We start from the raw sequence: 13,618 nt of genomic DNA on the forward strand, positions 1-13,618 counted from the left end.
CTTTACACCTTACTACACTCATGGATCTTCATCACCAAAATTTTATCTAAATCATGGATATTCACCTCACACACCTACCTCATATCCACCACCACCTAACTCATATTCACCCTATTCATCTTCTCATGATTCATACTACTACCCTAATTATTATCATCATCAACTTCAACCAACAAACACTTTCACAATTAATCATAAATCTCATAGAAGAGATTTTGATAAGCATTTACAAGTGTCTCGCCCTTGTTTTAAGAAAAGATCCACAAAAAAAGACCTGTATCGTAACATTTTTAAATGCCCTTTCTCCCACTCTAACATTTCTAGGGTTTCTGTTGCAGCCACCAAAAAGGCTCCATTCCTCTTCCACGAAACCACCGTTGGCTACTCCCTGTTCGAGGCTCATGGAATAGACGAAGTTGGACGAAACACTGAAGCTGTTCGGAACTTTGTTTCCGATTTGACCAAATTCGGTAAGGTTGTTCGGAACTCCGTTTCCGATTTGACCAGGTTCGGTAAGGTTGTCAAGCCTCACTCTTTCATCCCTTTTACCCCTGCCGTTAACAGCCTAGAACAAATTAATGTCGTCTCCGAAGGTATTATGACTGATGAACTGAGCATTGTTTTGGATACTAGCTTAGCGAAAGTAAGGGAAGGAGATTTGGAAAAGGTACAATTTGGTCTCTGCCATAGTTGCAGAAGTGATTGTGAGATTGTTACCGAACAATCACAAGGGATAGAAGAAGGATTCTGTGATTTCAACAAACATTATTCTTCACCTATTATTGGAGATCGAAATCTCGCAGTAGCGGGTTATGATGACGAGGAGTCATCCTTCCAATCGTTCCAATCTTCTTCAACGGATTCAGATGCCATCATCATCCCCACGAAGCGGTTAGAGGTATCTCCCTTGGGTTTCAATGATAAACACCTTGTAAAGGAAAATGATGAAGCTGAGGTGAGTAGTCAGGTGTTGAGTACTCAGATTGGAACTCAAACCCTCACGGCGCCCATTTCTACTGTCCATACGACATTGTCATCAATCTTTCTCGGTGAAGATTCTGACAACCCCGTCAATGATCAGTTGCTTATTGGTACCAGCCAAATTGACACAGGTAATTCTGTATCACAATCTGCAATTACAGTTACTATGAATACGACTGTTTTTAGAGACGGAAAAGATAAATTTTATGCGAATACTGTGGTCAATTTAACATCAGACATTGACTTGAGTTCTGTGAGGATTATTCGAATGTCCAGTTCAGTTGTCTCCACCTTGCTTCAGGGTGTTTCACACGAACCTGAAAGTAATGGTCAATTTGTTGAAATACTACGGGATAAAGTCATGGTACTGTTTAATCTGGCCAGATTCCTTGAGCAGTTAAATGATTATGGAACTGCAAGCTTGTTATATGGCATAATCTTGTTCAAGTACCCAAATTACATTGATGTGAATCTGAGGTTAGCTGTTATTACAAAGGCTAGGAACAACACTTTGGTTTTGGCTGCTGTGTATTCCTTAGTTGAGGAGAGCTGTCAACGGTATGCGGATATATGTGAGGTTTTTGCTGTGTTGCTTGACAAATTTTTTGACAGGGAGTACTCTGATTGCGTGAAGGCCTTTGATGCTTATGCAAGCTCAGAGTTACAATGTGCTCAGGCTTTACGGTTATGGCGTAATAGTTCTTCTGAGGTAAACAATGAGCTATATAAAGGTTATAAAAAAGGTAACACAAAGAGGCAGATCAATGAGATAGCTGCAGGTTATGACTTCCTAAATTCACATGAGAATGTACTTAATGTCAGTATATGGTACAACTCAACCTATAAAAATGACACTGGCTTTGATCTTATTGCATTGGCACGGATTCCTCGTTCTGTAAATTTGGTATCAAATGCCTACCTTCAGTTTCTGCTGGGGCCTGGTAACCATATGTTGTTTGAGTTTGTAAAAGAAATGCCAAAACCCAAGACCACAATTAAGTTTGATTTGGCTTCTCTTTCGGGCGGTCTCTTCTTTACATGGGTTATTCTGCAACTTTTCCCTGTTGTCCTCACATCATTAGTTTATGAGAAGCAACAAAATTTAAGAATCATGATGAAAATGCATGATCTCGGTGATGGGCCATATTGGATGATTTGTTATAGTTATTTTCTTGCCATATCACTTATCTACATGCTGTGTTTTGTGATATTTGGCTCAGTCATTGGATTAAAGTTCTTCATAATGAATGACTACAGCATCCACTGTTTTGTTCAGTTTAAACAGTGGGATCCAGGAGAGGAAAAAGAAAACTTGATTTAGCAATTTGGTTGTACAACCTTGAGGACAAGGTTGTTTTTGAAGGGGTTGGTAATGATAGAGTATGAAATTGAGCTTTAAGTTATTTAAAATAGTTTATGTTAGTTGGGCTTGTCTTAGATATTATTTAGTTGGTCTTTTAGTTATTGGACCTTTATGTTACTACCCACTATTGTCATCACTATATATGTACTCTTAATGAGAGAGTGAAGATAATCAATGAAAATCAAAAAGTTATCTTTTATTCTCTATTTCCTTTACTTGTAGTGTTCTTCCCCTTTTTTGTTAGTAGAAACCCTAGATTATTAGTTTGGTAGGAATAACTTCCTATCAATTCTCAAGTTTTATTAACACACAATAAATTGAGTTTTATATCTTTAAATCCGCTGGACGAATTTTAGATATATAAAAATGATTCTGAAAGTTTAGAGAAATTTTCGATTCATTTGATGCATTTTTAAAGCCAGTTCATAATATTTTTTAAAGGATCTTTCTAGATGCACCATATCCAAAATCTTCATCTGGTATCAACTGAACCTCTAATCAAATTTTATGTATTTCCTTGATATTCATTCTTTCATCCATTCATTGAACGTTCATCAAATTTGTATGTACCTTGGAAGTTGCTATTAAAACTTAGTAGTTAATAACTTGTCCCCACCACTAGTGGAATAAGTAATAAGACATTTTAGACATCACAATCTATCTACATCATAATATTATATGGTCTGAAGTTGCACATCTTTTGGTTTATAAGACCTGTGGTTCAATATGGTTACCGTGTCCATTCAATATTTTGTTCAAGCATTCTCATCATGAAAATGAAATTACAAGTCACAAATGAATATCTAGAACATACATACGGATGGAAGATATCTGCCATCTCATACCACACAATCTCATTCGCAACAATACAAAATGATTTTGTGTGAATAACGTGTTGAGAATGACAATAACTTTGTGGATTTTATTGAAATTTAAATTTTGCATATCCTAGCGTGATATTTCAAGAAGTGAACTTCTAAGGTTTTTTTTTTTTTATTTATTTTCGTTATTTATTTTCGTCTTTTTCTTAGTTTGTCTTCATAGTTAAAATGGAGAGTTGTATTTTTTTATAAGAAAAAAATATTAAACGTTAAGTCCAAATTTAACGATTATGGAAGTGTAGATTATGTAAATATTTTAAATCATAACTAGTATTAAGTACTATCTCCGTCCTTATATATAAGACTCCATAGAATAATTTATGGGAATTAAAAAAGTTTGATAGAGTAATAAATTTATTGACTATTTTGTGTATAATTTGACAAGTTTATTCTTAGGAGAGAGAAATAGTTAATGTGTATGTAAATGTATTTATTACAGATTGCAGAAAAATATGTAATATAATTAAGGATAATGTTTGAAAAAAAATAATTAATACACTTTAAAAGTTGAAGAGAGTCTTATAAAAAAGAACGGAGGTAGTAATATATTAATATCATGAGAAATGCTAGGAACACTCTCTTTTTAACACTCTCTCAAACACTCACTCTCTTATTGGTTGAAACATATGTGGGACCTACCACTTTATGTGGGACCTATTTTCAAAGTGAGAGACACACACATGTTTCAACCAATAATAAAGTGGGTGTTTAAGAGAATGTTGAAAAGAGAGTGTTGCTAGCACTCCTCTTAATATCATTTAAATCATATTTGTTTTCTATTCATGAATTAACTTGTATTTTTTTCTTAATTCCTTCAAGCTTATACATTATGTAGGTGATCTAGCCGCATACCTAATTCGGTCTTATTTTTCAAAAGATGTGTTAAGAAGATTTGAACTTGTACAATCTGCAACGGAGCTCCAAAAAATTAGGTCTCAAATTTTAAAATGATTCTTAGAAAATATAAATTTAAAATGAATATAAGTATGTCTTGTTTGAAATAATTTGTATAGTAGCATAGTTGACACACTATTAGAAATACACAGTTTACCTGCAGAATTTTCTGTGAAAAATATTCCGCAAGTATATCTGCGAATTTTCCTATGACTTCATTAAATAAAATAAATTACGAAACACATTTTCGCACAAAACTCCGCAGGAATACTTGCAGATTTTGCTACGAAAAATATATTTTGATTAAAAAACAAAACTACACTACAAAATCTGCAAGAAATTTCGTAGGAAGCTTTTCTGTGGATTTTGCTGCGGAACCTATATTTTGAAAAACCCAAAGTTCATTACAAAATCCATAGGTAATTCCACAGGAAATTTTGCTGCGGATTTTACTGCAGATTATTTTTGTATTATGTTTTATTATTTTATTAAATTATAAAATTCTTAACTATAATAACTGTAATAACTGTAATAACTGTTTCTGTTATTCAGTTACAAGTAGTTATGCTACTGTACAGTTATTCCACATTAGCTTAGTATGCAGATTTCACCTTGTATATATACCATACTATAACTCCTATCAATGTATGAGGAATTCCACTATCTTTCTATCTTCTGGACTACCTTCATTTCCTAATATGGTATCCGAGCCTCGTTCGATTCAAACTCCAGCATCCATTGATCTGAATTATGCCGCATGGCAACGATGCAATTACCTTGTTCATTCTTGGCTCCTCAATTCTGTTTCTGAGCCAATTGCACAAACAATTGTTTTCTTGGAAAATTCCCTTGATGTTTGGCTTGATCTCAAAGAAAGATTCGCTAAAGCAGATCGAATCCGTGTTGCTAATCTTCGCGCTGAATTGAATACCATGAAGCAAGGTGAAAGATCTGTTGATGACTATTACACTTCAATGCGTGGTCTATGGGAGGAGCTGAATTCGCACCGTCCTCTACCTGCATGCACATGCATGCAACAATGCAGATGTGAAATAATGCGTTCTGCTAGACTGTTTCATGTTGAAGATCAAATCATTCAATTCCTCGCATGTTTGAATGATCTTTTTTGTGTTATTAAATCTCAAGTTCTTCTTATGGAACCTTTACCACCTATCAGTCGTATTTACTCCATGGTTATTCAAGAAGAAAGTAATCATGTAGCTTTACTTCCCAAGTCAGAGATAGCAGTATCCCTTGATGAATCTGATACTCTTGTCAATGCTTATGATTAAAGAAAAGTTCAAGATCGTTATAAGTCTACTTCTGGTTACAAGAAAGACACTCGTATGTGCACTCATTGCAATCGTTCTAGGCACACTATGGATGTATGCTATAGAAAGCACGGGTTTCCTCCTCATTTTGGGAAAAAGAACATTTTTACCAACTAATTCTTAAGGTGTAGAAGATTGTTCATAGTTGAATGCTGAAAATGGTAGTTCATCGAATGTTCATGCTAGTATTACTCAAGATCAGATTTCTCAATTGATTAACTTGCTCCAAAATCCAAATTTGATGCTCATGCCACACCTCCCAACCATGCCTCTAGTTATAACCAAATTTCCATTCACAATGAACCAAAATCAAGTAATTCATCAGGTATCCATTTTATTTCTAACTTGATTTGTTCTAGTCATGCTTACTCCAACTTCTTGCTTCTAGACTCGAGAGGAAACGATCATGTATGTTCTTCTCTAAGATTCTTTCACACTTACTATCAAATTTCACCTGTTAATGTTAGTTTACCTAATGGATCCTCTGTGATAGCTAGATATGCTGGAACAATCATTTTTACTCCTCATCTATACCTCACAAATGTGCTTTACATTCCTGAATTTTCCCTTAATTTGATTTCTGTTTCAAAAATGTGTAAAGCTCTTCACTGTACCTTACAATCTTTTGACCAAAAATATATTGTGCATGACCTGAAATCATAGAAGATGATTGGTTTGGCTAATGAAATTGATGGCTTATACAAACTCTTGCATGATGGTAACTCTCAAACCAGCCACCCAACCAAACACCTCACATCTCCTGTAGATCCTCACACTAGCATTAATAAAGTCTCTACTATACTCTTACAAGCCTTGTGGCACTTTAGAATAGGTCATTTATCTTATAATCGTTTGTATAAAAAGTCCCAATTGTATTCCAACATTACACATGATAATAAAGTTGTTTATGACATTTACCACTTTGCTAGACAAAGGAGGTTACCATATCAGCAAATTAATTCTAGAGCCCAAGTTCCTTTTGAGTTAATACACTTTGATATATGGGGACCTTTAGCAATCACATCTATACATGGCCACAAATATTTTCTAACTGTCCTCGATGATTTCACACGTTTTACATGGATTATCCTCTTAAAATCCAAAGCTGAAGTTTCCCAACATGTTCAACACTTTGTTACATTAATAGAAAACCAGTTCCACACTTGTCCCAAGTTCATTAGAACTGATAATGGTCCCGAGTTCTTAATGCCTACTGTAATACGGTGAACTGACTTTTTATCGATCGAAATATCGCGGTAAGCAAGAGTCGCCACCGACTTTTATTTTATCCAAATAAGAAAGGCTAAAAGAACAGAAAAAACCTTTTTGAAAGAGATTGAGTTCGGGGGGTAATTTATGCAAAGGGAAGGTGTAAGGCACCCTTTGCATCCATGGTTTTCCATGGGCTCTTAATTGCTTTGCTTGCTCGTTTTCAGAAAAAAGTAGGTGAAAGAGATAGGGACTTTAGCTTGTGAATAAGCGTTGCCCTTTTGAAAAATTATGAGAAAGATTATAATAAAAAGGTTTGAGCATTGCAAGGCAATTAGGGGCAATTACCTTAAACTCAGATGATAGGTCTCTTTTTAGCCTTTCGGAATGAAAGGGTCAATCCTTGCCATAAGAGGGCAGGAAGCCTTTCGTTTGGAGGTTGAAGGGTCATCGAAATATCCTTTGCCATAAGACTGTCCCATGCCATAGAAGGGCAGGTAGTCTAAGGTAAGGATCAGAATAAGCCTTTTCGTAGGCAGCCAGAAGATACCTCAGCCTTTTTCCGTAGGCAACTTCCGAGGGTCGAGGTCATTTGTGTATCGAAGGCAGCATCATTTAGGGTCGTGACCTTTTGATCGAGGCAACATGGCTGAGGTATCTTCGAATTCGAGGGACGTGGCTTATTCTGCAAAAACACGAAGGCAACAGGCAACAAGGCAACAAGGCAACAAGGCAACAGAGGGGTTACCCCAAAGGGTGCGTGTGTGCAACAATCACGTGATTATATTCAGATATTTATCTTTTAATTAGTTATTCTAATTCAGTTTAAGGCTTGCACTCCCTAAGATTACTAACCACGCAGTTATAAAGTAATAAAGGGGAAGGGGACAATGAAACCAGCGGATCCCCAATGGGGTTTGACACAAGTAATAATAATAAAAGGCATAAAATAAAATGAGGTTTAGGGTTACCAATGACGTAGCTTTGGCAATTGACAAAGCCTGAAAAGGAGAAAGAAGAGGCAAAAAGCAGAGAGTGAGCGCATTATCAAGTTCGAGGGCAAACTTCACTAACCACAAAAGAAAATAGAATAATAAATTAAAAATAGAATAGAGAGAAAGTACTTAGCTTTGCCTGACAGGGTTGAGGGCAAGGGTTTGCCAGAAGCGTTGACTCTGACCATTGAGAACTGAAAGAAGAAACAACGAGGCGTGAGCGTATAGGCAGTTCATAGATATTTGAATTTAATCCTAATTTGTTAAGAAAACAAAATGAAATATAAATGATTATTTAAACTAAACACGAAATAATACTTAGCTTTCGGATTTGATCTGATATGGTTAGAGTCGGAGGTTGCCTCGGAGGTAAACCCTGAAACAAGGGCAAAGGCAAAATAATAGAAAGTGAATGCATGCACTGTTCAGAAATATAAGGGCAAACCCTAAATATCAAAAAGGCAAATAAAATAGACTTTAAATTAAAAGGGTGTACTTAACTTTGAATTTGATCAGGCGCACAGTCGGAAGATCTTTGAAGAGTCGACCCTGGAAAAAAAAGCATGAAAAAGGAAAGTTCATCAGTGTAGGGTATGTTCTCGTAAACTCTAATTAGGGCACAAATTAACCATGGTTAATAAAATAAAATCGAATTAATTAATTATTGGTTTTCAACCTAATTAACTAAATCGGTGAAAATAGGGTTTCGATTAAATGTCTAACCCTAATATTTATTCTTAATTAATTAATAAGAATATGTATAATCAATTAAACCATTAAACCAATAAATTAACTTAATTATTTAAATCAAATAAGAATTATCATTATCAATTAAACTAATTTAACAATTTAATTAGAAAATAAATATTTTCAAAAAAAAAAAAAAAAGGCTTTTTATATATAAAAAGGAAATTTTAGAATAAGTTTGAATAAAAAAGGATATTTAAAACAAATTAATAAACAATAAGAGAATAATATTTGAATAAATAAAAAAAAATAAAAATTGGGAGACTTAGCTCATTGATCCCGTGAAGCAGCTTCAGGATAGACCATGGTGGACTGGCGTGTTCTGGAACGTTGGATTGATCTTGAATAGCGATCTGATGGTTGAGAGTGAGGGTGCAGCGTGGTGGCGTGGAGGTAATGCTCACAGGATCTGCAGTTGGAAATTTGCAAGAAAATAATGAAGAGGGTGGGAATAGATCCCACGTCTCTTCACTCCATAATGGACACGCCCTCAAACCACTACGGCATCGCTTGTTTCGCTGTTTAATGTATCACTCAAAAACAATACATAGAATAAATTATGTGAAGAATTTGAAAAAAACAATACGCGCCCAGGGACCTTCTTCCCCATCGCGTTTTCTGGAAAATAGGACAGGTTTTTGGCAACGGTTTTTCACCATGGCTATAGCACCTGCAAATGTCAAACTCATAACACAATCCAAATCAATCTTCCATAAATATTCAGATTCACTAAACGTTATCTTCTGAACACGGAAACGTCAATAATTTTGCCTAATTCAGTCCCTAGTTACGGTTCCTAATTGGGAGTTCTTGGAACCCTAACATGGCAATTCCATGTTCTTGTATCAAAACTCAAAATTAAAGATTCACAAACAATCAGAACAATCATACTAAGTAGAATATATGCTTGTTATCCATTAAGAACGTGCAAATTAATGAAATCGAAGTTTTGGATGTGAGACAAACCGAAAGGCTTTACGGTGAGTTTCTGGATGCTCTGGCCGAAGGTGACAACGACAATAGCTTCATACAACTCCCAGGAGTCGGTTGGGATGCTTCGTTTGGCCTAAAAACCCACGGAATTCTTGAGTCCACGTTTGATTCTTCTTGGATTTTTGAAGTTTGTATGAGTCCCTCTTGACTGCAGTCCTTATGAAAAATTCTCCCCTTCGCCTCAGAATGTGTTTAGGTACTTATAGAGGGTGCATTTAGGGTAACAAAATTGAAAGCAATCTTGTTGAATCTTGAGATTGAATTTTTGAGAAATTTGATTTGTAATTCTTACTAAACTTGGCCAATCTTTGATTCAATCACCTTTAATTCTAAATTGCACCAATTTTGAGTGATTATGAGGCATGATATCTGATTGGATTTGATTGGGGTTTAGATTCAAAACAAATTCTTTCATAAATCTTTGACTTTTCCTTAATTTTATTAATTTTTAAATGAATAAAAATTCTCATAAAATTAAGTAAAGCCAAATAATTTCGTGGCCAATGAATTGTAGACTCTCAATATCATGAGGGAGGAGATTGGGTCTTAAAACCATGGGCCCCTTTGCAAAAATATTGATTTTCTTTCACATTTTTCCCTCCAAAATAGTCCAACTTTGACAAAGCATATTTCTCTCAATTTTTGAGGTATGGAAGTGTTCTAGGACTTTTTAGAAACCTTAGAGAGTCCTCTAACCAATGCCTTTGGTCTCATGTCAAAATTATTTTCCATGCTCATTTTATGTCCTTTTGAAAAAATTGTCTTTTTGTTGACTTTTGAAAAGGACCTATATAAAGCCATATCTCTCAAACCATTGACCTATGAGCTTTGATTCTTGGACCATTAGATAGAGGAATGAATTCCCTTTAAAATGAGCTTTGGTGGGAATTTTTCTGATGAAGTATGAATATTTGGTGAATTTTCAAAGTTTGATTGACTTTTTCAGCTCATGCCCAAAATAGTAACTTTTGACTTTTGACTGTTCTGATCTTTCCTTGTATCATCATGATCAACCCTTGATCAAATTATGATTTTAGGGTTATGAGGATGTTGTTGACCAAATATCTTGAGCTTTGACTGTATTTTGACCACAGTTGACTTTTTAGGTCAACCAGTCGACTGTTGACTTTCTGAGCTTTTGAATGACCAGAACTTTGAGATAGGCTTTGGTACTTGTCATGGAAGTAATTTGAGCCATATGGGATGTCTTGGAGTCATTGATTCAGTGATTTTCCTTTGAAAGAACCAAACACTAGTTCAGAGCCTTTGTGTAGGGGAAAGTGTCTGGAAGCTTTGTGTGTTGATATGAATTTGTGTAAGAGAAATTGTGTGGGCAAATTTTGGGGTATGACAGCTGCCCCTGTTCAATTATCTTAAACCTGAAGATGTAGAGTGGTTTGTGTGCCAGTCGGTATCTGAAGGTGGAAGATGATTGAACACTAGAATACCAAGAAATTTGCCCTAGCTGAAATAGGGACTTTTGCCGGAGATGGGCTTAAAGATGCCATATGACTTGATAGGATTGAGGGTTAGAATGTGTCGTATGTTAGACTGTTTGCATCCGTAGATGTCTGGAAAACCGTGCGTTAGGCTGAAGATAAGTTGTACGTTAGACTAATCTTGATTGCATCCTCAGATGTCTGGAAAACCGTGCGTTAGGTTGATGGATAGGTCGTGCGTTAGACTACCCAATTTGCATCCGTAGATGTCTGGAAGACCGTGCGTTAGGTCGAAGAATAAATCGTGCGTTAGACTATTCTCAATTGCATCCTCAGATGTCTGGAAAACCGTGCGTTAGGTTGATGGATAAGTCGTGCGTTAGACTACCCAATTTGCATCCGTAGATGTCTGGAAGACCGTGCGTTAGGCTTTGCTTTGAATAAGATTCGAACTTTTGTAATGTACCTGTCAGATAATATTCACTTGGTAACAATGTCAGTTTTATGCAATGTTTATGATGTATGTAATGAATGAGATGGATTCTCAAAAATAAATGGGGCGCTTTGTATGAATTATAAATGCATGCAAGGTATGAATATGCATGTGATGTATATGATGTATGGATATGATTATGTTTCTCGAAGCATCTTGATTGAGAAGATAAATCTCTGTGTCATTGTGAGTTTGATGTTTTGATCTTTTCTTGGAGATGCTCAGCTGGGGATTTATGGTTTCCGCTTGGGGATGATCAGTAACCTGATGTACCCTGACTGGGGACAAAAGTATTAGCAACCCATGTTGGAGAAGAGCAAAGTGTTGGAGAACCAGCAGTGTTGAAGATGTAAACTTTGTTGGGGAGCCATGTCTTTGTCGAGAGCGTTTGAAGATATCTTCTTAATGATTACTCTGTGGGGATATGATCTTGTGAACCCGGCTCTGTGGGGAGACATGGGTATCTTGAAAGTTGCCCCCCAGTATTATAGTAACTACCATTTGATTCAGGGCACGCCACTGAGTATTGATCAAGATGTCAAACTGGACTTGCGTAGATTTGCCCCCAGCTAGTAGGAACTTTGGAAAGATTCGCCTCGCGAGGACTTTACGAGATGTGCACTATGGGCATCGTACCCCTTGTAATCATAGGCTCAGGATAATGCCCCATGTTGATTGGAAATAGATTAAGATTTACTTGGATGCGTGCCTCTGATTGTTTTTGGCATCTTTGAGAGATTCTCAGCATCTTGACTAGGTTGCCCCAGATTGATCGGGAAATAGTTTGAAACCCATTTGAGATGTATGCCTTTTGACTTTTTGGCCTTTGAGAGATTCTTTGAATCTTGACTTGATTGCCCCTGATTGTTTGGACAAATAGTTTGAAACCCACTTGAGGTGTATGCCTTTGATTGTTTGGCTTTTGAGAGATTCTTATAATCTTGACTGGATTGCCCCAGATTGATTGGGCAAAGCATGCCATGCCCCTTGTATACATAGGAGACATTTCTTCTTGGAGTAATCTTGTCTGTCGGGACAACTTTCAGTCATTAGTTGTACCCTGTGCAAGTTCTTGCTGATGCTAACATTTGAAATTATGTAGCAGAATATGTTTAATAATGAATTCACGAGATGCAGTGCATACGTTTGTCTTGAGTTTTTGAAAAACATTAAAACAAAAGATGTAAAAGCGTGATATTTGTAAAAACATGATATTTTTTGTAGAAGCGAAATATCCACTCAGCATTTTAGTAAACCTTAAGGAGTCGGGATACTTTTTGGTGACAGTATGCTTTTGAACTAACCATGCTTCAATTAGGACTTTCAAGGGTTGTAACGTGGCTTGGTTCACGGTTTAAGAAACAAAAGATAAAGGCTCAAAGTTTATTTATACCCCTCCCCTTCTTCGTGATGTTCTTCATTCCTAAGCTCAGTTGGTTCGACTTATGCATTCAGGTTCCAAGAGACTTTTGGGTTTGCACCTTTGATAATGATGAAGGTTCAAAGAGAACTTTTGAGATGGCAGTCACTTCTTCCTTTTGGTAGTCACCACTTTGAGTTGTTCCAGAATTTACTGACTTCTCTTTTTTCATCTTTTTGATATCCCTAACTTTTGCCTGAACTGTCTTTTTTGATCTTACAGTCAGCGGGATGCCTTGATTTTTGCCTAAGTCATCTTTTGATTTTTGACTTAGCAGGCTTTTCTTTGTATATATGTTTTTTCATTTTTTCTTTGAAAGATATTGACTGCCTCGCTTAATGATTGACGAACCATTGGCTTTTGATTGACATCTCCAACACTTCTTTGATGTGTGCGGATGAACGCTTGTGATTGAAACCTTTGTTGAAAGGTGTACTGAATGATTCTCTTAAAATAGAATGCACAGCCAAATTAACTGAGAACTACCCTGCCCCAGGTTATGATCAAGGGTTTTAATTAGTACAAGAAAGAAACTTCTACTTCTTTGGCTCAAAGGGGTTGACGAGGGATTAACATCCTTATATCTCCACTGTTTAGGAATTGAAACAATGCCTGTACATCGTCAGCATAGTCCGCTCAAAAGCATACTGTATGAGACTGCGGTATCGTTTTCGTCATCCTCCCTCAAAAGGTATACAACTTTAGCAGGAGTTGAGCATCATAAAACATATGCAAAGTAAAGATGCAGTTTAAATGAGTGATAACGAAATAATTTATTCAAGACAAACATATGCAATGTACTGATGATGATTATTAAAACAAATAATGTCTATCATAATTGGAGTGTTTAAACAAACAGAAAAGAAATTGCA

Source organism: Vicia villosa, linkage group LG3 (genome assembly GCF_029867415.1).
Source record: "Vicia villosa cultivar HV-30 ecotype Madison, WI linkage group LG3, Vvil1.0, whole genome shotgun sequence".
Taxonomy (NCBI): domain Eukaryota; kingdom Viridiplantae; phylum Streptophyta; class Magnoliopsida; order Fabales; family Fabaceae; genus Vicia; species Vicia villosa.